This window comes from Macaca fascicularis, chromosome 4 (genome assembly GCF_037993035.2).
Source record: "Macaca fascicularis isolate 582-1 chromosome 4, T2T-MFA8v1.1".
In the NCBI taxonomy this organism is placed as follows: Eukaryota; Metazoa; Chordata; class Mammalia; order Primates; family Cercopithecidae; genus Macaca; species Macaca fascicularis.
This window is the reverse complement of record NC_088378.1, coordinates 162,830,664-162,858,123: the sequence shown is the minus strand read 5'-3', so window position 1 is coordinate 162,858,123 and position 27,460 is coordinate 162,830,664. Positions and strand designations below refer to the sequence as shown.

The 27,460-nt window shown below is 37.8% G+C and overlaps 1 long non-coding RNA gene across 2 annotated transcripts in view; it reads right to left on the bottom strand.

Annotated features, from left to right (window-relative positions):
- Window positions 1–12,902: 12,902 nt before the first annotated feature.
- LOC123572884 (uncharacterized) overlaps window positions 12,903–27,460 on the bottom strand; it is a 35,134-nt gene continuing 20,576 nt past the window's right edge. Inside the window, exons 3-4 of one of the 2 annotated variants that reach the window (XR_006697427.2) lie at window positions 14,587–14,727; window positions 12,903–13,184 (exon numbers count right to left, since the gene is read on the bottom strand). This is a non-coding gene — a long non-coding RNA (uncharacterized lncRNA). Of the gene's footprint in view, window positions 13,185–14,586; window positions 14,728–24,889; window positions 26,799–27,460 lie in introns of those variants that run through there. The other variant, XR_012434487.1, reaches the window with a different exon arrangement.

Below are 27,460 nucleotides of genomic sequence, written 5' to 3'. Positions count from 1 at the left end.
CATAGGTATGCACCTCATAGTCAAGATATGCCCACCAGGAAATAATTTTCCCATTAGTTTTATGCTTCTGCACATCTTCCAAGCAGAGGTTCTGGCTGCATTGGTTTCAGACTATCTTTTCAAGGACGTTTACAGAGCAAACAGTCTTGGAAGATAGAGGTAGTGTCTCCCTTCAGAGCAAAGGCAGGTCTGCTTATGGTTCACAGCAATAAGGGCATAGGTCAGGCATGCTTACTGAGTCTAATAAAAAAATCTAGTCTGTCTAAGCTCAGAGTTCCTTCCCCAAAACACACCCTACTCCATGTGCAAATACCATCTAGCCCTCTTCACATCACACTTTGAGAAATGGCACTCAGGAAATCAGCACAAATGCAGATACTCTGGGTTTTGCTTCTATGCATAACAAAGTCTTTTGTCTCTGATCCAGGAGTCTCATGTCTTCTGCCAGCACTCCTGAAACTATGATAGAGAGACTCTAAAGAGGCCCCATGATTCCCACCTCCTGATATTCACACCCTGGGTGACTCACCTCCTGTTGAGTCTGAAGAGGACCTATGACTTGTTTCTATCAGACAGCATATAGCAAAGGTTGTAGGATGTATGTGACTACGTGTACATGATTACATTACAGACAGTTGTAACATCTATCATGCAAGGAGACTCTTTTTCCCCTTACTGGCCTTAAGGAAGCAAGTGGCTATGTTGGGAAGGCCAAGGTGGTAAGGACCTGAAAGCAGTTTTTAGCCAAGAGCTATCAAGAAACTGAAGCCCCAGTACAAAGCCTGCAAAAAACCTAAATTCTTCCAGCAAGTATGTGCCCTTGGAAGCAGATCCTTTTCTAGTCAAGCCATAAATGAGAACACAATCCTGGCTAACATCTTGATTGCAGCCTTATCGAGGACCCAGCTAAGCCATGCTTGAATTCCATTACAGAAACTATGAAATAATCTATGGGTATTAATTAAGCTGTTAAATTTTTTATAATACAGTTACTAAACAATATATAATGAATACAGAGGCAAACTTGGTAATTTTTTTGCAAGTAGGGTGAAATCTCAGACCCTTCATAGTTCTTAGCAGTTTTGGCAGCAAGGATGGGATGCTGACAGTGACATGGCTTTCAGGAAGGAGAAAGATAAGGGTCTTGTAGACTAATTAATGGACTTTGAGGGAAATCCATGGGAATTATCAGTAAACATGTTGACCACATTATACGGTTAACTGGGCAATAAGTGGTTCTCCATTTTATTGCCTGTTAATGAGGAGGAATTTTCCTTAATTCCCCAACTTAATGGGCTTAGGCCAAGTCCCAAGAAGCAGACTCGGACTGCTAGCTGGGCAGTACCCTGGTTGTTTCTAACTCTCCTCCAAGAGGGGGAACTTTCTCACCAATGCAGCAGCCAGCCTCAGGTATATCCCATGGTAACAACTTATGGTAGATTCATCCTGGAGGAGGCAGAAGGTGCTGTCTTCTTTCAGACAATGGTTACAGAGACATCCATTTATAGTGTGTATACAAGGTGGGAAATTTTCAACAATCATGGGCAGACACTAACAGCATTGTGATTATACCTGAAAAACACCAGCTATCTCTTTGGGGAAGATGTTACTCTTAACTCCGTTGCCTGAAGCAAAACTGTTGTTCAATGGAACTCCTGAACCTCGGCCTGGGCCTGGTTCACACATAGTTGGGCTAAATTGAAACCAATAGTGTCTGTTGAGTCGCTGCAACTGTCTAGCCTTACTGACAGCCATGCACAACCAAAAACGTAGATGTCTGCTCAAATCAGTGTGTAGAACTCAAGTCCATTCTCACTGTTCTGCCCACTATTCCCCTCAACAAACTATGTTAAATTTTGACTGGCTTTTGGACTAGGACCAATAGTCTAATTGTTTGGTATGCTACTTGGAAAACTGTAGGCTGGCAGATTAAAGATACCCTCATTTTGCTTCACGAAATGAAAAAAAAAAAAAAAAAATCATGGCTGCTAATTAAATCTTCTGGGTTACTCACATAGGAGTCCAGGGTAAAGGCCCATTCTCTGATGGAACTAGCTGGAATCAAATTGCTGATTGAGTTTGTACCATCCAGACTGCCACTGGTGCTGTCTGGATCTGTCCTTATACTGAATATGGCAACACATGCACCATCATAGACTAAGTAAAAAGTAAAGGACCATATGTTTTTTGATGCTGAGTTATCATGACAAGCCAGTCTTCTGACTCTTGCCAAGTCAACCCATTTATTTTACAGTGAGTGAGGCAACGTAACACAGGGTACGGCTCCCATCCACTCCTGGAAAATGGAGCATATCAGACTTTTAACCCCTTCTCGGAGCTATCAGTGGTACCTCACTGCTACTGACATTTTGGGGGGATTGTGGTGTTACTTTTCCAGTATGATCAGCAGAATCTAGCCACAATATTGTGGCTCTTGAAACTAAAAGGAGTCACAGTGTTTTTGGTTCTCTGGAGCATTTGCATTCTAATATGCCTTTTTTACCAAAGCCATTCAACAAGCTAATAGTCAAAATAGTCTTGAAAAAAATAGAGCAATCATCCAGCAGTTACTTGAACTTAACAGCTGAGTATCATCAAAGAAAGAGGCTCTCAAAAACAGGCCAACCACTGTCAGCCCAGGGTAACTGTGGGCATACCAGAGGCTGTATTCACTGAGGATCAATGTCAGAGGGGTTATACTGCAGGAAGAAATAGACACCACAAAAGATAATCCAGCCAATCCGTTAAACAGTAAACAAGAAAATAAAAATAACAAGCGTGGGGGGAGAGAGGGAAGGATAGAGCACCAGCATCCACAGTTGCTATATTATCAAAAGTTCTTGGTATCCAACAAAAAAATTACAAGATATGCAAAGAAACAGGAAGATAGTACACCAGCAAAGAAACAGACAACAGAAGTTGCTTATAAGAGAAACTAGATATTGGATCTAACAGAAAAAGCATTCAAGGTAGCCATTATAAATATACTCGAAAACCTAAAGGAAACCATAATTAAAGACATAAAAGAATGATTACAATGGGCATTTATGGACAATGTCATATGAAATAGAGAATACCAGTAAAGAGGTAGAAATTATATATATATTTTAAAAGCCAAATGGAAATTCTGAAGTTGAAAATACAATAACTAAGATTTAAAAATCACCAGAGGGGCTTAAGAGTAGGTCTGAGAAGCAAAAGAAATAATTAACAAACATGAAGCTATATCAGTAGAAGGTATGAAATCCAAAAAATTAAAATAAAAAAAAAAGGGCCGGGTGCAGTGGCTCACACCTGTAATCCCAGCATTTTGGGAGGCCAAGATGGGTGGATTGCCTGAGATCAGGCGTTGGAGACCAGTTTGGCCAACATGATGAAACCCCATCTCTACTAAAAATCTCTACAAAAAATTTAGCCAGATGTGGTGGCAGGCACCTGTAATCCCAGCTACTCGGGAAGCTGAGGCAGGGGAATTGCTTGAACCAGGGATGTGTGTAGAGGTTGCAGTGAGCTGAGATCATGCCACTGCACTCCAACCTGGGTGACAGAATAAGACTCCATCTCAAAAAACAAAAAACAAACAAACAACAACAACAACAACAAAAATCAGCATTAGAAAAATAAAGATAGACTTAGAGAGCTATAAAATACTATTAAGCACATCTACATATCCATATTGGGAGTACCAGAAGGAGAGAAAGAAAAAGAAATTAGTAGAAAAAATATGGGAATAAATAATGACTGACAACTTACCAAATGCATTGAAAAGAAATAATCTACATATCTAGGAAACTCAACAACCTCCAAGTTGAATAAACACAAAGAGATTCAGAAGCAGTCTCATCATAGTAAAAATATTGAAAATCAAAGACAAGGAGAAACTCTTAAAAGCACTTAGAGAAAAACAATTTGTCACTTACAGATAAGCCCCAATAAGATTAACAATGGACTCATCAGCAGAAGCAATGGAAACCAAAGGATAATATATTCAAAGTGTTCACGGAAAAAACTATTCAGCAAGTTACTCTTCAAAACTGAAAGAAAATTGAAAACATTCCCAGATAAATAAAAACTAAAAAAAAAAAATTGTTGCTAACAGATCTGTCATATAAGAAATACTAAAAGAAGTTCATCAGGCTGATGTGACCACAGATAGTAATTAGAATCCACACACACAAAAAAAGAACACCAGTAAAGACAATCATGTAATAAAAAAACCCATATAAATGCATATTGATTCTACTTTCTTCTCTTATTTTAAAAATAAGCGTACAGAACACTATGTATATAGTGTGTTATTGGGCCTATAACATATAGAAATGCAATATATTTGCCAAAAACAGCACAAAGGTGATAGATAGAAATGAAGTTGTATTGGGCTAAGAAAATGGCTCCAGATGTTAACTCAAATTCGGAGTAACAAATGAAGAGAACCAGAAACAATAAATACAAAGCTAATTTAATAAAAGGTGTAAGTATAAACTCACCTTCTTTTCTTCTCTTAGCTTTTTTGAAAGACAAAATTATATAAAGTAATAATTATAGCAGTCCTTTTGAATTTGTAACTTGTATGGATTTAATAATTATGATAATACCACAAAAAGAGGGAAAAGAAAAATAGATGTAACATATATAACAAAATACCATAAGAAGAAGAAAAAGGAATATTTCTATATCTCGCTTGAATTAATTTAGTATAAATCTGAAGCTGATTGTGATAAGTTAAGATCTATATTGTAAGCAAGAATAACCACTAAAAAAGTTCAAAAATAATTTGTGAAAAAATTATTAAAGAAATTAAAATGCTATATTAGAAAATATTAGCTTAATGCAAAAGAAAGCAGTCAAGGAAAAACAGTGGAACAAAAAGCCATAAAACATAAAAATTAAAATTAAAATGGCAGATGTAAACCCAACTGTAATTGAAAATAACAGTAAATGTGAATGAACTAAACAGTCCAATCAAAAGACAGAGATTGTCTGACTCTGTCAGGTTAAAAAAATATGTTTCAACTATATGCTGTCTATAGGAGACATACTTTTCATTCAAATACATAGATAGAAAATAAAAAAGGTTTTTTTAAAAAGGACATACCATACAAACAGCTACTACAAAAAAGCTGGAGTAAATGGCTATACTAATTTCAGACAAAACACACTTAAAACATACAATGTTACTAGATATAAAAAGGGACAATTTATCATGATAAAGTGGTCAATCCATCTAGGAGATATAACCATCATAAACATATATGCATGTAATAACAGAGCACCAAAATATTTAGAACTAAAACTGACTGAAATGAAAAGAGGAATGAATAGACAATGCACCAATAAGAGTTGGAAACTTCAATATTCCACATTCAACAATTGATAGAACAACTAAGCAGATCAACAAGGAAACAGAAGACCTGAAGACACTGTAAGCCTAGTGAACTATAAACATAATAAACTAGACCTAGAAGACACTTATAAGATATTTCATCCAACAACAGCAGAATATGCATTGTTCTTAAGCACACATATAACATTTTCTAGAAGAGTCTGTTAGGCAATAAATCAACTCTCAATAAATTTTTAAAAACAGAAATAATACAAAGCGTGTCCTCTGACCACAATGGAATTATATAAGACATTAATAACTGAAAAAAATGGGAAACTCACAAATATGGGAAAATTAAACAATACACTCCTAAATGACCAATGGATCAAAAAAGAAATTAAAAGGAAAATAAGAAAAAATTTCAAGTGAATGAAAATGAAAATAGAACATACCAAAACATATGCGATACAGCAAAACAGTGCTTGGAGGAAAACTGACAACTGCAAATGAAAGGAGGAAAGATTTCAAGTCAATAACCTCAACTTATATCTTAAAATAGACATTTGAAAAAGAAGAAGAAAAAAACTAAACTTAAAGCAAGCAGAAGCAAAAATGAAACAAAATATGAAGATTAGAGCAGAAATTAATAAAATATAGAATAGAAAAATAATAGAGAAAATCAATGAAATCAAAAGTTGGTAGCTTTTAAAAAACAAAATTGATAAATATTTAGCTAAATTTATCAATAAAAAAGAGAGAAAACTCAGATTGCTAAGATCAGAAATGAAAAAGACATCACTACTGACCTTATAGAAGTGAAAAAGATTATAAAATAATACTATGAACAATGATACGCCAAATTAGATAACTTTGCTTAAATGGACAAATTCCTATAAAGGCACAAACCACCAAAATTGACACAGGAGGAAATACACAATCTGAATAGATCTATAACAAGTATAGAGATTGAATTAAAGTTATGCATCACTTAACTATGGGGATACATTCTGAGAAATGTGTTAGGCAGTTTTGTTGTTGTTGTGCAAGCATAATAGAGTGTACTTACACAAACCTAGATGGTATAGATAACTACAAACCTGTATAGCCTCAGTGTGATTGCTCCTAGGTTTAGATTGTTCCTAGGCTGCAAACCTGCCCAGCATACTATTGTACTGAATATTGTAGGCAATTGTAACATAGTGGTAAGTATTTGTATATGTAAACACATCTAAACATATTAAAGTACTATAAAATATAGCATTATAATCTTATGAGACCACTATCATGTGGCCCATCATTAACAAAGTATTATTATGTTGTGCATGACTGTAGTAATTTTAAAAGCTACCTACAAAGAAAAGCCCAGGTCCAGATGGGTTCATCACTGAATTCTACCATTTAATGAAGAATTAATGCCAGTTCTTCACAAACTCTTCCAAAATATAAAAGAAAACACTTCCAAGCTCATTCTATGAGACCAGTATTACCAATTCTAAAATGGAAAAAGCTATCAGAAAACAAGAAAACTAAAGGCCAATATCTTCTGTGAATATGGACACAAAATCTCCAGCAAAACATTGGCACAACATATAAAAAGAATCATGCACCATAATCAAGTAAGTGGAATTTGTCCTAAGGATGCAAGATTTTTTAACATCTGAAAATCAATTAATATAACATACCCTATCAATGGAAAAAAATACATGATCATCTCAATAAATACACAAAAAGGATTAGACAAAATCTAATGGCCTTTTATGATTAAAAACACTTCACAAACTATAAAGAGAAGAAACCTTCTTCAACTTGATAAAAGGCGTCCATGAAAAGCTTGGAGTTAACATTATACTTAATGATGAAAGACTGGATGCTTTTCCCCTAAAGACGAGGAAAAAGACATGGATGTCAAGTCTAACCTCTTCTATTCAACATTATACTAGCGGTCAAGCCAGGGCAAATATGCAAGAAAAATAAATAAAAAGCATTCAGATTGGAAAGGAAGAAGTGAAATTATCTCTATTCACAGATTATATAATCTTATATATAGAAAATTCTACAGAATCATACTGAAAATTATTAAAACTAATAAATGAGTTTGGCAAGGTTGCAGGATACAACATCAACATACAAAAATAAATTGTATTTCAATATGATTGCAATGAACAAACCATAAATGAAATTAAGAAAACAACTCTTGTTGGACGTGGTGGCTCATGCCTATAATCCCAGTACTTTGGGAGGTGGAGGCAGATGGATCACCTGAAGTCAGGGGTTTGAGACCAGCCTGGCCAACATAGTGAAACCCCGCCTCTATTAAAAATACAAAAACTAGCCAGACATGGTGGCAAACACCTGTATTCCCAGCTACTGGGGTGGCTGAGGTAGGAGAATTGTTTGAACCCAGGAGGTGGAGGTTGCAGTAAGCTGAGATCACACCACTGCACTCCTGCCTGGGTGACAGAGCAAGACACCATCTCAAAAAAAGAAAAAAAAGAAAGAAAGAAAGAAAGAAAACATGTCTTGTTTTAGGAACATCAAAAATATATATATTTAAGAATAAATTTAATAAAAGAAATGCAAAACTTACGCTTTGAAAGGCTAGGGTTGGCCGAGTGCCGTGGCTCACGCCTGTAATCCCAGCACTTTGGGAGGCCGAGGCGGGTGGATCACAAGGTCAGGAGATCAAGACCATCCTGGCTAATATGGCGAAATCCCGTCTCTACTAAAAATACAAAAAAATTAGCCGGGCGTGGTGGCGGGCGCCTGTAGTCCCAGCTACTCGGGAGGCTGAGGCAGGAGAAAGGCGTGAACCCGGGACACGGACCTTGCAGTGAGCCGAGATCGCGCCACTGCACTCCAGCCTGGGCGACAGAGCAAGACTCCATCTCAAAAAAAAAAAGAAAAAACAGAAAAAATGAAAGGCCAGGGTTGTTATGGATGGTAGAACTGCCCTAAGCTTCCTTTTTGCAGGCCAGGACAAGTCTGTGCAATCACTAACACATCCTTCTGCATCTGGATGAATGCCTTGGGCCAAGGAGAAAAGGCACTGTGGAAACTAAAGGGGAATACTACCTGGCTGTAAGATAGATCTGGATGATTCATTGAATTGGTTCAGCTTATGGAATCTGGAACTCTTTAAGTCATGGTGAGGTTAATACTGCAGGATGGCCTTGTCCTGCTGCTTGAACTCCTGTTGATAGTAGTTTTAATTAAATACTATAAGAGATAAATTGAATGGATTTGGCCCCGGCCTCTATTCGTCAGATGAACCAGAGCAGCAGATGGAGTGGCATACTCATGCCTAAATTTGCCAGAAGCTGGGGTGTAGAAACAAGGGGTGGAGATTTTTTAAAAATCCTCCACAGGTCTCTCATGTTTCTGCACCTGTCTTTGTTCCAGGATGTCTGTATAGCAAACAGCTTTGGAAGATAGTGTCTCCTTTTGGAGTATGGGGCGTATGGTCCAGTATAATAAGGATAATTTCTCCCTCCAGGATAAAGAGCAGGCACATTTACTGCTTGTTATAAAAGATCTCGGATTCCTAAGTCCAGGGTTCTTCTACAATGCAACTTTCTTGATGTGCAGGGTCACCTGGCCCTCTTCATGTTGCACTGTGAGAGTTACGGTTCAGGGAACCAGGGCAAATTCTGGCTACTGTCATTGCTGTGACTAATAAAATCATTTGTTTCTGACCCAAGAATCTCATATCTTCTACCAACATCTATGAAGCTGTGGTAGGTTCACCTGTTTACAGTTAGCACTTTGCTTACAGGTCTTTTACAGTTCTTGACTGTGCCTATGACTTACTCATCTTTGTATACTTCATTCCATCTGTACTAAATGAGTATATAGATTAATTTTTATTTGAGTTATGTAAAAACACCCCAAAACATACAGCCGGTCCACAGGTCAACTCCATGCCTCTTATGAGATATATAGTATCAAGGTATAAAATACATGACTGAGCATAATTCATAGGTGAACAAAAGATCGTTTCCAGGCTATTTACATAAATAAGTTCACAACATAGCAGTTCTATTCATTTCAGCTATCATGAAAATTTCCCCAGTCCCCACAGCCAAACTGATTCTGGCTTGATCTGTATAAATCTCTTACACTGCTAAAAATTAATCCATTAATGTCCAGCACAGTTCATCTGCACATCAAAAATTCTCATTCTCATTTTTCCTCTCCCTCTTACTCTCTCCCACCACCACTGCCTCCACCCCTGCACACACACACATACACACACCCCTTAGCAATAAAAAATTTTTCTTTATATTCTTAAGATTCTCAGCACACTAAGAAAAAACAGCAACAAAGATGTTTGGGTCCTGAGTTAAAGATTTATCAGAATAGCTCTGACAACAACTTAATTGAATATATATGTACACAAAACAAGTCACATTAAGAGTAAAAACAAGATCTCTTTATCCCATATAAATATCTGCCTCCACGCTATTCACAATAGCAAAGACTTGGAACCAACCCAGTGTCCATCAATGATAGACTGGATTAAGAAAATGTGGCACATATACACTATGGAATACTATGCAACCATAATAAAGGATGAGTTCATGTCCTTTGTAGGGACATGGATGAAGCTGGAAACCACCATTCTCAGCAAACTGCTGCAAGGACAGAAAACCAAACACTGCATGTTCTCACTCACAGATGGCAATTGAACAATTAGAACAATGAGACACAGGGTGGGGAACATCACACACCGGGGCCTGTTGTGGGGTTGGGGGAGCGGGGAGGGATAGCATTAGGAGACATACCTAATGTAAATGACGAGTTAACGGGTGCAGCACACCAACATGGCACATGTATACATATGTAACAACCTGCACGTTGTGCACATGTACCCTAGAACTTAAAGTATAATAAAAAAGAATAATAATAGAAATAAATAAATAAATATCTGCCTCTTAAGATAAAATGCTCATTGACTTCAACACCTTATAGAAGAATGAGAAAGGGAACATGTTCTCTATTTTTAAGAAGACTTTTTAAAGCTGTCATTTAATTAGCTGGGCGTGGTGGCAGTTGCCTGTAGTCTCAGCTAATCGGGAAGCTGAGGCAGGAGAATTGCTTGAACCCGGGAAGTGGAGGTTGCAGCGAGCCGAGATTGCACCACTGCACTCCAGCCTGGGCAACAGAGCAAGACTATCTCAAAAAAAAAAAAAAAAAAAAAAAAGCTTTCATTTAAAAAGCAATTATCAGTGGACCAAAATAGATTTATAAAGATGATTCATCTCAGTTAAGCTTCAGTCAGATAAGCATCCTCAAGTCCCAGACCTGTGTGCTATGATTCAGTGTGAAATGGCTTGAGATAGACAGGGCTGGGCTGGGGCTACAGTCAATAGGGAGCTATCTCATGGAGACTCGGGCAGGAAGCCATGACTGTGGTTAATTCAATGGTGGGTTCCTTTTACATGTAAGCAAAACCTGAGAGTTCTTCTTCCTTCCTTTTAAAATGTGTCATTGAGAACTTCATTTGTAATTATTCTTTTACATTTAACACCTGAGTACATACGGGATCTGCAAAAGTACATTAGGCTCAGCAGCATTTGGGGTACCGTGCAACTAGACCACATAAGTAGCTCTTACGCTAGATTCCATTTGTTCAGAATGAAGTAAAATAGGACCAAGATGCTCCCTCTCCCTTGCTCACTGATAACCCTCCTGGGCTTGGGGTGAGAGAAGAGACACTGCCACAGTCAAATCACATCACTCTCAGGGAAGCAGCCCGCGTTCCTTCAGACATTCGTGAATGGGCCTTTTCTCCCTTTCCCTTTCCTTTTGTCCCCAGACTTTCTGTGTCAAGAACCTGAGAGCTGTTCAGAAGAGAAGAAAGGACAGAGAGGTGCTCTTGCATTTCTTCTCGGAGGTGCTGAAATTAACCGCTTATCTTTCCTGGCCAAGCATCCTGAGGTTTCCTTAATTAACATTTGTCAGGCTCTTTCAAAGGAAAGGTGCCAGGTGATGATTACGGTAGCTTATCTCACCCTCTTTTGTTGGTAAATCAGCTTAGAATTTTCTCATGAAACTTGGGGTATCAAGCAACTCTCCTTAAAAGGAACTATTCCCCTCTCCAGTGATTTCCAATTCTAGGGTCTAAAGGAAAGAGATACAATGAAAAGTTTGAGGCAAAGTGTACTCACTATTCAAACTTAATTATAATGACATCATTTTCATACTTCAAAATCAAATTCCCAAATTAGGCCCTGCAAATCCTTCCCACATTTTCACCATTACTTTGTTTCTATTTGGACTATTCCCATTTCCATGAGCAATACTGGCTCAGAAATAAAACATACACTATAATTTGGCTTTTTGGTTCCACCTTTCGGACAGGTGTGTGAGCATCGTGTTCTTACTGTTAACTTACAATTGAGGATACTTGTCTCACACTTGTTGATTTTACTAATGTGTGTGAGGGTGCCTGTGAAATCAGCATTCCAGCACCAACCATTCATTGCCAGCAAACTAATCATCAAATCAAGTAAGTGAATCACTGAGCCCGAGAGCCCGCCTCATTCTTTTGCAATAAGGATCACACCTCATTTCCTTCTGGAGCTTGATTACAACAAGCAAGGATTCAAAAAGGGCTGAGGCCTGAAGATCACCCTAACCAACTTGGAGAGCTCAACATTGTGAAGCTCAGCTACCAATATGTTGCTGTTAACTCAAAGACTGGAAAAGGTGATGGATGTTTTAAGGTTCCCCAGACTTGCAGAAATCTGTACAAACCGGGCTAAAGAGCTAAGAAAAGAAAGCGCTTTTTTAGTCCTCTGACCTCTACTTGGAAGTTTTCAGATCCTGTAGTTAAGACCAAAGAACAAGTCTTGGGCCCGTCTCACCCTGACCAAAATTGATTTTCTGTCCAGTAACTGCCCGAGTTCTAGGTTAGTTCATACCCTATCTGACAAAGAGCCTTCGCTAAATACGCTACAATAGCCCATAGGGATCTTTTTAAAAGTTTCCCAAGAGTGACTTTTTCTTCCCCTCCTATCTTCCCTAGAGTTTTCTTTTGTTTGAAACCGCAACCTCAGTTTTTTAAAATTCCATGAATGAAAAACCATGAATATTTTACAAAACATTCAGGTTATGGAAGTGGTCACATTTGTTGATTTCTTCAATAAAGCTGAAGTTCTCTCTCCGTTGCTATATGGTAAGCCCTAGGGCTCAATTCAGATAAGTGTGCTGTGTTTCACCGCCAAAATAACATCCGTTTTCCTCTGCAGTCACCATAAACCAACAACCCTAGAAAAACCTGCTTTGTGGTCCTGAAGGAGCTATTATTGTTCAGAATATTTTACATGTAAGTGAAACCTGAGAGTTCTTCTTCCTTCCTTTTATAATTTGTCACTGGGAACTTCCATTTTTATTTATTCTTTCACAGTTAGCACCTGAATACTTATGGGATCTGCAAAAGTACATATTGAAATATGTAAATAGTACATAGCATGTGAGTGTCAGATTCATGGAAATTAAATCAAATACAGGGGAGAAAAAAGAAACAGTGCATTAAAGCTAACTTTATGGCCCTAAGCTATAGATAAATTGTGGTCTGTGGTAGTTAAACAACAGCTGTTCGAATTCAAAATAAAATTATGATAAGGATCCCCAGAAGAAAATACTTCTTGAGGTAACAGCATTTACCTCAATGCATCTGTTAGCAAATAGCACGGACAAGAGCGTTGATGTGAGGGTTTACTCCCATTTCTTTCCCTATGGTCGTCTTGTCATTCCCACTTCTGGCAGACAGTGACTCTTACTGAGTGAAATTTATGCTTCGGTTCCCAGCATAACCTTTTCTTCCATGTCCAGGCAGGTGAATTTCTGCTCCAGCTGGCTGTGGACCATCATGACGAGGGAATGTGATCAAGAAGAAAAACTCATAGATATCATGAAGAAAAGAAAACAGAAGGTGGGTACTACTTTAGTTGGAGTTCATGTATTCAAACTGGGTCTTCCTTATTCTCTTAGTGAATAGCAGTTCTTTAAGAGCTTCACACCCAATAAAATATAAACTTTAATGTATTACTATCTTCATTTATTGTTCAAGAGCTTTATTGCAGACATGTAGGAAACCACCCAGGTGGAATTTCTAAGAGCAATGACTGCTGTTTCCCTCAACACCTCAAACCTATGTGTGCTCATTTCAAGCCCATCTGCTTATTTTCTCTCTCTCTCCTGACTCGCTCCATCTCTTGCTCTCTCTAGAACCTGATCTCTGCCCCCCCCCCCACTGTCGTCACCATCACATCCACCAAAATGCACATTTGTAGCAAATAGACTATATTCCTAAAAATAAATCTCTCAACCTATATTTTTTTGGTAAATAAAACAATTTGTCCAAGCCAAGAGAATGCATACAATTTTTAAACAATTTATACTTGATCTGAAACATGATATTCGTTCATATAGTTAAGGATGTTTAAGGAAATAATTTGGAACTGAAAACTTCCCCACAAAGCTGTATGTATATATAGAGATAAAATCTACATATAGAAGCAGGCTCTTTGCATGGCCCAGTGCCAAGAAAAATCGTAATGGAGGGTTTTCAAATACAAATTAAATTTTGAAGCACTTTGTTTTTTTTTTATTATTTTTATTTTTATTTAGGAATCTCGCCCTGTAACCCAGGCTGGAGTGCAGTGGCACGATCTTGGCTCACTGCAACCTCCGCCTCCTGGGTCAAGCAATTTTCCTGCCTCAGGTTCCCGAGTAGCCATGATTACAGGTACCTGCCACCATGCCTGGTTAATTTTTGTATCTTTAGTAGAGATGGGGTTTTGTCATATTGGCCAGGCTGGTCTCAAACTCTGACCTCAGGTGATCCGCCCGCCTTGGCCTCCTAAAGTGCTGGGATTACAGGCACGAGCTACCACGCCCAGCCTGCATTTTTTAAAATGAGCTAAAAACAGGATTTAATAAGGAATTATTGTTTGAAATATAAGTGAACTTTTAAAATAAAATTGACATTGTAAAATTTGTCAGTGAACTGGAATAGTATAGTTTGGGTTGTTTATGACTTTAACATTTTCAATAATATAAAAATTATTTGTTAATAATTTTATAACTTGCTTGCTTTTTCAGATACCAATATACTTTTTTGTGAGCCAAGGCAAAGTCCGTCTGACAACAGCAGATTGGATAATAACTGAAATGTAATCTGTAAGGAAGCTTAATAATAAGATATACATCTCTTTATATTTCACTAAATGGCTAAAGAAAGAATGTGGAAAACTTACGTTTATACAAAAACCAGCAGACTGACATCTGTAGCAGCTTTATCCATAACTGTCAACATTTGGAAGCAACCAAGATGTCCTTCAGCAAGCGAATTGATAAACAAACTGTGGCACATCCAGACAAGGGAATATTATTCAGCACTGAAAATAAAGGCGCTATCAAGCCAGGAAAAAACAAGGAGGAAATTCACATGCATATTGTAAGTAGAAGAAGCCAATCTGGAAAAGCTGCATACCATATGATTCCAACTCTGACATTCTGGAAAAGGTAAAACCCTGGAGGCAGTAAAGAGATCAGTGGTTGCCAGAAGTTAGGAGGAAAGGAGGGATGACTAGGCAGGGCACAGAGGATTTTTAGGGCAGTGAAACTACTCTGTGTGGTCCTGTAATGGTGGTTTAATGTCATTACACATTTGGTCGCACCCATAGACTGTACACCACCAAGAGTGAACTCTAATGTAAACTGTGGACTTTGGGTGATAATGATGTGTCAGTGTGGGTTCAATTGTAACAAATGTGCCACTCTGGTGGGGGATGGGGATAATGGGGAGCTGTGTGCGTGGGGTGGGCGGGGGCATGCGCGAAATCTCTGTACCTTCCTCTCAACTTTGCAGTAAACTTAAAAGCTCTTAAAAAGTAAGTTTTTTTTTTAACGAGAAAGAAACAATGCAAACTAAATATACTGCTGGATCTAATATGAGAAAATAAGAACTGCTATTAATTTACATATATTAACTAATTAATTGTTAACCTTTTTAAAATACCATTGTGAACTGTAATGTATTTCATATTCAAATGAATCCTCAGCCTTATTCATTGTAAATATTAGTTAAACAAATGAGTAAATAAAAATTGACATCATAGAAAATCAAGTGAGTCTGGTCATAGCCAGATAACAAAGTGTTTAACCCACAAAAGAAATGCAATTGTTCTTTAAAACAATAAGAGGATTAATACAAAATTATTAAAGTTCATATTAAAGACATAAATGTAAACTTTACAAATAATTTTCTTATGGATACATTATGCTTACTGTAGTTATTAGCCGGAACTTACAATAATCTACATATTAAGACAACCAAGACAACAATTAGTTTGTTTTAAAGCACCTGCCAACTTATATACCAGAAAATAAAAGTTTTCCAAGTGAAAAAAAACAGCTTTGCTCAGAATTTAAAACACTCTACTGGATAGCCTGCTTAACAGCACTAGGGAAACAAAAGTTTTATGCATCAAAAGACGAATGAAAAGAAAAATAATAAACCAGGATGAAGATACATACAAACCCAATGGCTTCATATCTAGAATATATAAAGAACTCCCACAAATCAATAAGAAAAAGAGAAGCAGCCCAATAGAAAAATGGCAAAGTATGTGAACACAGAATCAATGAAAGAGAAAATTCAAATACTCCAAAACATTTTAAAATATGTTCAACCTCTGGCTGGGCACAGTGGCTCACACCTATAATCCCAGCAATTTGGGAGACTAAGGCAGGTGGATCTCTTGAGGACAGCCTGGACAACATGGCAAAACCCCATCTCTGATAAAAACACAAGAATTAGCTGGGTGTGGTGGCACAGGCCTGTAATCCCAGCTACTCAGGAGGCTGAGGCACAAGAATCGCTTGAGCATGGGAGGCCAAGGTTGCAGTGATCTGAGATCACACCACTGCACTCCAGCCTGGGCAACAGAGCAAGGCTCTGTCTCAAAAAAAAAAAAAAAACTTTAACCTCAAAATACTTACAGAGATGCAAATAAAAACCATGAGATTTCATACCCATCACGTTCATTAAAGTTTTCCAATTCTGACAACACGTTATTTTGGCAAGTGTATGAAGTAACACAGCTGATGGAAGTATAAACTGGTACAATCAATTTGGAGAAAATTTGGGAGTATATACATAAGTATCATATTTGAAACTACTCACAACCTATGCCTCAGCAACTCCAAACCTGAAGAAACTCCTGTCCACATGCCCAAGAAGATCTCTTTAAGAATGTTCACAGCATTATTTATTTCTAAATAATATAAAACTGAAAATATGTTACACACGCTCCATCAAGGATAAAATGTGTAAGCAAACTGTGATGTATTCATAAATAAAAATAATTAAAACATGCAAACTAGATGTCTATATCTATCTGTATTTTTTCAGCATGAATAAATCCCCAGAACATAGCACTAAAAGCAAAAAGCAAGTTGGAAAGACAAATACAGTTCAATAATACTTTCATGAAGTTTTAAATATATGCAAAAGAGCACCATGAATTGCTTATTAATGCAAACACAGAGTATAAAAATATGATATGTATGGGAACGATAGACATTGAATTCAGGAAACTAATGATTTCAGCTTGGGAGGGAACGGAACAGGGTAAGAGTGTGGGGGCTTTAACTGCACCTATAATGTTTTTTGTTTTGTTTTTTTAAACTGGGTGGCTAGGACTTTGGTGTTTACTATATTATTCTTCGTAATTTTTTTAATACTTTATAACTTAAAAATAAAAATGGCATCTGCCTCACAACCCCTAACAAGGACTTTCCCAGCTTCCCATTAACATAAAGATGGGGAAGCAAATAAAAAGACCGTATTTGAAATAGTGTTTGTGTTAGTTTACTAGGGTTGTCATAACAAAATACCATAGATCAGGTGACTTAAACAATGTAAGTTTATTGTCTCGCAAATCTAGAGGTTGAAAGTTCGAGATCAAGGTGCTGGCAGGGTTGGCTTCCTGTAAGGCCTCTACCCTTGGCTTATAGACGGCCATCTTCTCACCATATCCACACAAGGTTTTTCCTCTGTGCGCATCTGTGTCTTAATCTCCTCCTCTTATTAGAACACCAGTTGGATTGGATTAAGACCCACCCGTATGACCTAACTGAACCTTAATTACCTCTTAAAAGTCCCATCTATCTCCAAATACAACAGTCCCCAATTTACAATAGTTCAAAAACTTAAAATTTTACTATGGTGCAAAAGCAATACCCGTTCAGTAGAAACCGTACTTCGGGTACCCATACAACCGAAAAAAGTGAAAAGCTTTTCACTTTTAGTACAGTATTCAATAAATTACTTGAGACAGTCAACACCTTATTATAAAATAGACTTTGGATGACTGGATATTTTTGTCCAACTGTAGACCACCGTAAGTATTCTGAGCACGTTTAAAGTAAGCTAGGCTAAGTTACGATGTTCAGTAAGTGAGGTGCATTAGGAGTATTAAATACATTTTTGACTTAATGATATTTTCAACTTATGATGGAACTGTTAGGACACAACCCTATCGCAAGTTGGGGAGCATCCGCACAGTCACACTCTGACGTTCTGGGGGTTAGAACTTCAACACATGAATTTTGGGGGGACACAATTTGGCCCATAACAATATTGAAATCTAAATTCAATGGACAACAGATTCCTAAAAGCTCGAATAAAATGCCTCATTATAAGAATAGTGGAATCCTTTTGAGAATAAACAATCAATAACTTGCCTATGTTTCGTATCAGGCGTAGCACTGCCCCACCCACCCCCGCAAAGGTAGTGAGGAGATAAATCACCTCTCCTTTGTCTAATCTTACTTAAGAACCAAGATCCAGCCATAGTATGAATTGAGAATGCCAAACATTTTCTAATTTTCTTTTGTTGTCTGAAATAGGTAATAATCTGTCTCTGAGACTTCAAGATGATGATCTTTTCCCCTAATTGTGCAATATTTTTCTTATAGGCCTCCTGCTGGTATTTTTCTGGGCTTTTTTCATTGTCATAAAAAGACGAATCTTTTCAGTAAGAAATAGAATCTTATTCTTCCCTCCATCCCCATCTCCTCCCGCTCGCCCCTGCCACCCTGGCCTCCACCAAAGTACAGTCCATTCTGAGACTATGAGCACATGAAAAACTCCATTTCCCAGAATGCACTGTACTTCGCAAGGACTACACCTCCCAGGATGCAATGCACCTCAGCAGGTCTTCTCAAATGCCTGCACCAGTTTTGTTGTGTTTTGTTTTATTTTTCAGTTACATTTTCTAAATGGATGTAAGGCAGAACCATCTTCTGCAATGGAATAAAAGTAAGCTTGTCTTCAGATTTATTGCCTTCAGCCCTAAATGCCAGAACACAGTGGAACATTGTTTACAGAATTTTGAGACAGAAAAAAATAAACAAAACCCTTGAATTTATACCCAGCCAAGTGTTATTTGATGGGAGGAAAGCAACAGAAAGAACCTTCTATCATAGAGAAGTTTATTGGTCTTTACTAATTAAACAAAAGCATAACTTGGCTTTTTCAATATACATTTCAAAGACGCCAGAAAAATCATTACCCAAGAATGTTGTTTTCAGATCGATTGGACAGCGAGGAACAGAGCTTTTCTCTACAGTCCCTTGCCCAAATGTTCCTTTTCTGCTTCTGATGCTGTTAATTTTCCAGCATCAGAAATGCTTCTTGGGCCACATCCTTGACTTACTGTTCTAAATACTTGACATCTTTGAGGAACACTTAAAACAAGAAATGATGCTGTTCTGTGCCAGCATTTACTAACAACGGCCAGACTTTTCACAGGGCTGATACAAAAAGTGCTCTTTTTGCCCTCCACAATAGAGAACTGCTGAAACCAACATAAAGGCCATTTTCATTGCCAAGTTTCTTGGTTATTGATTTTTTTTTCTGCATCTTTGAAATGCACATTGAGAAATCTAAGTGTGGTTTTAAATAATTAGCAAAGATCAATAAAGTGCCCTATGATATATTTCACTTGACACAAATCCCCACCTCTTATCTTCTTCCAAGACTGGAGAATATTTCTGTCTAAATATGTTTTTAAAACATTATATGCAATGATATTTGTTAGATTTATGTTGCAAAGAACAAAATCCACTCTAGCTAGTTTAGCTGAAGCTAGTTTATTACAAGTTTGAAATGGGTTATTGGATTGTTAGGCAGGCTGAGGAAAGAGCCTCTAGGTTAGATTTCAAGAATGGCTCCCAAAGTCACAAAATTCAGTCACCCACGGAGCTTCTTTTGTCATTTGGAAGCTGCTTGCCAAATAGGAAAGCCGCCACCTCCTGAACCTTACCAACATCGCCCCAATCAAGAAGGCTGCTGTAATCTGTACCAGAAAAACAGGTCCCCTCTCCACACTCCAACTCCACAGTTCAACAGCTGTTGAGACGTTCACAGGTGTCATAGCAGAAAAACCAAGTTTCTACCTGTTTCTGCTTACTAAGAAAATCAAGCAGCTACAGTCTCTGCCTCCCTTCCACCTTCCAAATCATTCATGAGTGCATCTAATTCATCTACTTTTTGGAACCTAAATTACACTCAGAACCTCAGACAAAAGGAATTCTGGGAAATGTACAGGAATGCATACGAGACAAATGTTGGGAAAGACATGGAACACCAGTCCATCATCTTCACACCACTACCAACCTAATCATATTCTTAAATGTATAGGAAAAGAGACAAAGGACACGCCATAATCCTCGTGGTCCATTAGAAGCATCTGCGGAGCTTGTTGTAACTGAGGATAAGAGTTACAATAATAATATTAATCATCATCATCACTAACATTTGATTTCACACTATGTGTCAACCAATATTCTATGTGCTGTATGAGCATTATGCCATTTAATCCTTATAACAGCCCTGAGGTGTGTACTCTTTTTATCCTTAATTTACACCAGAGAGAACTGCAGCATAAAGAGGTGAATTAATTTGCTCAAGGCCACATACTGTTAAGTGATGGAATCAAGATTCTAACCCAGACAGTCTGACCCCAGAGACTGCCCCTCTGCTGGATTTAATGCAGTCGGTCTGAGGTGGGGTCCAGGAGACTGCTTTTTAATAAGCTCTCCAGGGCGACTCTCATGGACATCCGAGTTTATCTCCGGTATCTTCCAATTTTAGGCAATCATCGTGTATTAGTTTTATAATCATGAAAATGCTCTAAAAATTGACAACATATATCATTCTGCATATGCCATGTGATCATTGCCACAAAAGTAACATACACACTGCAAAAGGGCTGGAAGTAAATATACCAAAGGGCTAGCAGAGGTTCTCTTTGTATAGTGGGACTGAGAGTGATATTTTGCTGTCTTCTACTGTTTGTATTTTTCAAATGTTTACGAAGAGCATGACTTTTATTCTACGTCTGCATGTGCTCAAGTTTCATCTATTAGTTTACAAGTGGTTGATGTTGGCACCCAAGCCTTAAAGATGTCATCTTTTCACTTCTATTTCCCTTTTGTTTCCTTTTCCGCCACGATGCAATTTTATCATATAAAATTAAAAACCAGAATGCTAACTGAAAATTTCTGAGTCCACTGACCAGGCTAAGACAAGAAAAACACAATTTTCCAGATAAATTCAAGTATTTTGTTTTTATGTTTTACATGAGAGACTATGAAAGTGATTTGAGGTGCCAGTTCTGAACATGTACATCAATACCTGTTGATCACACTTGATCTTTCTGCATTCCCTCTTTTTCCTGTCTACCTCCACTCCTTCTTGTCTGTAAGTCTAAAAGGGCCCTGGCCGTGCTAAGAGCTCGGCAGCCTTCTCAGAAACACAGTCGCCAGAGACTGGCAGCTCCCACCGTCCACTGGGCCAGGCTGGCTCCTGCACACGCATGAGCTGACCACACACTTGGTAACCGTCGCTTTGACGAGCCAAGCTCAACAACCCTGATCCATCATCCAGGCAAACATTAATATTTTACCTCAGTTATCAAGTGTGCCCGTTCAAACTTTTATCTAAAACATTCTTTATCATCTTTTCATTAAGTTCTCAAGAGCTAATGGTTTCTGAGTTCCCCGGGTAAGGATGATGTTCTGAATAATGAAAGCTCATTATTTCTCCACAGAATGCTTGTTAATTCAAATGATGATATTAAAACTATAGTAGCCTTTAGCGCTGGGGTGATTTCTAGCATACTTTATCATGTATCAATATATACTCTGTTTGTCAAAACTGCCCAGGGCTGGGGCTGACATTCTCTCTGGAGGAGTCTAGTGCTTCAAAAGGCACTGAATACACCAAGGTGACAACTGGCAGGGTTTGCGCCTCTAGGAAATGGAGAGATGAAACTTAAAGTGCCACTGTCTCTCTTGATTTCCTTATTAGTATTCCTAAAGAAACGGTGCCCTCCTCTTCCTAGTCCTCATGGGTCTCCCTTTCGAATGGAATAAAAGAAAATCAATATTTTGAGAAAGAAGCACACACGGGGAGGTTCTACACATGAAATGTTATTTATTTCCATTTAACTGATCCCAGAAAAATCTGCACAGAAAAAAGACGGGTTTAGTTATTGCTTAGACACACACATGTGTACACACAGACTGCACTCAACTCAATGCTCCAGATGGTTGACAATACTCTTGGGGGAAAAGTGTGGGTTCTCACAGTTATTTTTAACAAGGCATTATTATTTGGTTCACTGAGTTTGGGGTGTCTTTCAAAACTTCCTAACCGTACCTCATCCAAGTTTTTATGACCAAGGAGATTCTTACAGTTGTCACATTGCTGTAAATTTCTTGAATAAGTCCCCGCTTCTCGACTTTCAACAGCAGGATACTTCAAATATTTCAAATGTTGCCAACCTCACCTCATGCTCCTCAATTCTTCCTTACCTTTGGATAAAAGGTCTTTACTGACTGAGATGCTTACTGCAAAGAGGTTCCTTCCCACTGGAAGAATAAGCCCAGCCTCTCTTCTAGGTGAACTGTACAGCTTCCAGTTAGGGGATCTCCCATTTCCTTTCTCTCCACTCACTCTTTGCCTTTCTGTTATTGAAAAGTGTTGCAAAAAAATAGAAATTGCTTCCTTCTGGAAGTGTTTCAAATTCCTCTCTGTGTCCTGCATTTTTGACGCACCTGAAATTTTAGTCTCCCAGCAGGTCTCCAAGGAGAAGGCACTGTTCCCCAAACTAGGTGTTTTACCTTTTTGAAATTGCGCAAACCTGAATAATCGTATCCACCCCTCCCTCTAGAATCTGGGAGGAATTGTCATTTTGAAAACCAAGCCATTCTCTGAGTTGCTTGGAGCTGTAAGGTCAACACACAGGAGCATTCGTGCACGCTACAACATGCATTTCTGTACCATTGTCTCTTAATTATCTCTCTTGTGGAAGACTAGCTGGCCTTCTGCCCACAGGCTCCATCATACCACGATGGTGAACTCTCTGCATTATAGTTGCACTTTTTAGAACAGTAACGATCCAAAAGAAAACGATCCAAAAGAAAAGGATCTACCAGCATTACTTTAATTATATTAATTATACCACTCAATAGTTTCTGCATTTTACATTAATCATGCTAGGCAATAGAATGATGCTTATTTAAATGAAATAAAAGTCACTCTGTTCATCCAACAAATGAATGAAAAGGAGCATCTCAGCTAATTTATTATAGAGAAGCAAATGCATTCCCAGAATATTTCGGTCGTTAGGTCAACTTAAAAAAAATGTGGTTTAAGAAAAGTATGTAGGGCATTTCCCATTGCATACATGGTTTTAAATATTCTGACCCAGTATCAGACTATGTGCCAAAACATCTTCAGGGTATACAAACATCCCAATCTTTGGTTCAGAAAATATGGTTACCATATATGCAGGGAACTGGTTGAAACTCCTCCCAAAGTTTAAATGGTACTTCAGTCCTAATATGGATAGCAAAGAAGTAGACTTGGAAGAAACTGATTAATACATCATTCCATTTGGTCTAGCAGCCTACTAAGCATCATTTTCCATAAAAGACCCCAGAAGCAAATGCTGTATTAATTTGCTCACTATTTCAGACCATATACCCACTCAATCTTTTAAAGCTCAGATTTTATCAGGAATGGGTAGCTTTAGGAGAAATTAAACATGAAACATTTGAGAAATTGACTTGTTGGCATCTAAGATTAGCAAATTAATTTTCAAGAGCAAATGGTACTTACTGCAACTGAACAAAAAATGTGGGGGAATATGGGTAGAAAGCTAAAGTAAGGAAATATTCTTGGTAGGTTCCATTTTCAATCCTTTTCACATAAGCATTTTATTCAAAATGTATTTGTAAAGGACAAAGTCAAATGTAAATGTCTGCATGATAAATCCATGAACATCAAAAATGAAAACACAGAGGCAAAATTATTTTGACTGCCTGCCCAAAAAAGTGAATACAATTGAATGATTTACATATGAAAATACGTTTTTTCAGAGGTTGGGTTTTGTTTTTATTTTAATGAATACATAAGAAATTCTTTCAACGAATCACAAGTTGAATTCTACATGTCATTCTTCACTATTCAGAATACATGCTACTAACCATGACAAAAAAATCTACTCTGCTGTAAGGATAGCCATTTCAAGCTCAACAGGCTTTCCAGATCAGCTGAAAATCTTTGCAGATCTGTAGTCAACAAAAATATATTGCTCCATAATCTGCAGGTTATTTTTTTTTAAGTTCTTTATTCTTTTCACACTTTTTATCTGTGCAGGTTGCTATCCATAGCTTAAAGCAGGGATGAACAAAGTCTCTAAAGGGTCAGAGAGTAAATATTTTAAGATTGGATTTGCAAACCATGCAGTTACTACAGCAGCTACTCAACTCTGCCATTGTAGTGTGACAGTAGTCATAGACAATATGTAAATGACTGCACATGGCCATGTTCCAATAAAACTTTACTTGAAAAACAGGCAACAGGTCATATTTGATCCACAGACCATAGTTTGCTGGCTTCTATAAAGGAAAATATGTCTTAAAATCATTTGCTTTACACATAGACTAATATATTTATTTAAAACTACTCTCTAAAAAAACCACTAAGAACAGAATTATATGGCTTAATCATTTATGATTAAGTCACTTACAGTTAGCTTCACATCAAATCTGTTTCTTCCAGCATATAAATTACTTGTACAAATGATTTTATCTATAAAATGCTACATAAATTAACCCAATATCTGGCAGTCAATTGAACTCTTGACCTTGTTAAAAGTAAATCTTAATCTTAACATTAAAAAATTAAAGCATATAAGGAAGGAAAAATGTGAATAAAGATAAACTGTTTAAATCAACCATTCATGCTAGTTATTGCAATAATATAAGGAAGATCTTCTAGGCCACAACTGGACCCTTATATAATGAAAATGATGTATTGAATGATCTGCCTGTGACCTGTAAGTATTAGAACAACTAAGAAGTTCTGAAGCTTTCTTCTAGGATGGCACATACTCCATGGAAGGGCTGTTTCAGTCTTCCACATGAAGTAGGTTAGTCCTATCGTAAACTGTGAAAGAAACTGAAGAACAAAGGGCATGATTCATCCAAAAATGGATGCACTAATGAAACATCAACTAACTCAGAAATTTTATGTTTCAGGGCCTCAGAGTTTATGTAAACTGGGGCTCTTTACTTTGGGTCTATGACTGGACTTCAGTTGTGTTCCAAAAGTTGCATAAAATTATGGGGAAAATTCGAATGTTCAAGTGTTTAACTTTTGTCTTTTGTGAAAGTCTATTAGATCCATCAAGTAACTCCTACACAGGTCATTATCCCTCACAGCAATCTGAATAGTCTAAGTTGTAAATTATTGCCTGTAAGTACTTATTTGAGATTTCAGAGATAGATTGGGAAAAGCTTGGAATTACAAAATCAGAGTTTCAGAAGGGTTCTGAAAAGTTTTCTGGCCCAACCATCATCTTGTCCTTAAATTATTTCTATACCCCCCTCAAGCAATCATGTAGCTTAGTTTAAATGTTTCTGTTGACAGGGATCTCACCTCCTTACAAAACAGCCTTTCCGCCTTTTGGTAACTCTGATTATTAGAAGGTTCTTTTTCATATTGAGTGAAACTTACCTATCCTATAGTTTTTACCCATTAGTTACCCATCTACCCATTAGTTTACCCATTAGTTCTAAGTTCTGGTGCCTACAGAACAAGTCTATTTCCTCTTTTACATGACAGCTTTTGACTATTTCAGGTGTCAGCAAACTTCTTCTGTGAATGATCAGAGTAAATATTTTGGAGTTTTCAGCCATATGGTGTCTATTGCAACCACTCAAATCTGCTGTTGTTACAAAAAAGCCAGTCACTGACAATAGGTAAATGAATGAGATGACTGGGTTCGCAATTAAACTTTGCTTATATAGACATTGAAATTTGAATTTTATGTATGATTTGCTTCCAACTATTTAAAAAGGGAAAAATCATTTTTAGCTCACAGGCCATACAGAAAGAGGAAGTGGACCAGATTCAGCACCTGGGCTATCGTTTGCCAACCCCTGAGATTTTCCCTTCTTCAGTCTAAACATTCCTGGTACCTTTAGCCATTTATTTTAAGACGTGGTAATACTTCTTCATTATTTCAGCCAAAAATTGCTTTTTTTTCTTTCTTTCTTTTTTGGAGACAGAGTCTTGCTCTGTCACCCAGGCTGGAGTGCAGTGGTGTGATCTTGGCTCATTGCAGCCTCCATCTCCCAGGTTCAAGCAATTTCTCCTGCCTCAGCCTCCCGAGTAGCTGGAACTACAGGTGTGCAGCACCACACCCAGCTACTTTTTGTATTTTTAGTAGAGACGGTGGTTCATCATGTTGGCCAGGCTGGTCTCGAACTCCTGACCTCAAGTGATCCACCTGCCTAAGCCTCCCAAAGTGCTGGGATTACTGGCATGAGCCACCAGGCATGGCCATTTGTCTGTTTTTAGTCTTTTTCTTTGTGTGTGGATTACTCACATGTATTGAATTATTTGACTGAAAGTATTCTAATCTGTTTAAAATATATTACCTCTTTTAACTCTCATACCAATCCTTACAAGGGGGGTATTACTAATTTATTTATTACTTTGTTCTAGAAGTTAATATTATCCCTGTTTTATACATGGGGCAACAGAAGGTTAACAGAAGGCAAGTGACTTGCCCCAAATATGTGGTTAGAAAGTAGCAAGAAGAAGGATTTGAAGACAATCTCCTAATTCCTAGTCCAAGATGCTTTCTACCATACCTTGTCCCCCTGTATCTGGAGGTCATACAATCCTGCAGAAGGGAATGAGCTTGTTCTGACATGATTCATACTTGGTGAACCCATGAGGCTTCTGAAAATCATCACTTTTTTCCTATACTTTTGAACCATCTTTTCAGTAGAGAGATCTAACATCTTTTGTTGGTTGCAGAATTATCCTCTGGCCTCTTTTGAAGGCATTCAGAATCTTGAGGAAAGTGAAATCTGAGCACTGTCAGGATTTAGAGAGAAAACAGACATTGGAGGAAGATGAGGTAGGATTTTTAAAAATCAGCATGTCTGGCCAGGCATGGTGGCTCAAGCCAGTAATCCCAGCTCTTTGGGAGGCCGAGGTGGACGGATCACCTCAGGTCAGAACTTCAAGACCAGTCTGGTCAACATGGCGAAACCCCGTCTCTACTGAAACTACAAAAATTAGCCAGGTGTGGTGGCGGGCACCAGTAATCCTAGCTACTTGGGAGGCTGGGGCAGGAGAATCACTTGAACCTGGGAGGCGGAGGTTGCTGTGAGCTAAGATCACACCATTGCACTCCAGCCTCAGCGATAGAACAAGACTCTGTCTCAAAAAAAAAAAAAAAAAAAAAAAAAAAAAAAAAAAAGAAAGGAAAAGAAAAGAAAAGGTTTGCACAATTGCACCACTGAAGGAATATAGAGTACATCTTCCAAAGCAACCACTGCATAGGAAACAATATCATTTGGATGCGTAAGTTTTGGGGAACTTGTATAAAAATTACTCAGGCTACACTATAGTCTTTGAAATGTCTTGGTAAGAGATCGTCCTATTCTCCCCACCCCTTTTTTTTTTTTTTGTCGTTGTTGTTAAGTTCAATTTAACCAAAATTGTTAAGGTGTACTAGTGTCTGGTGTCTTAAT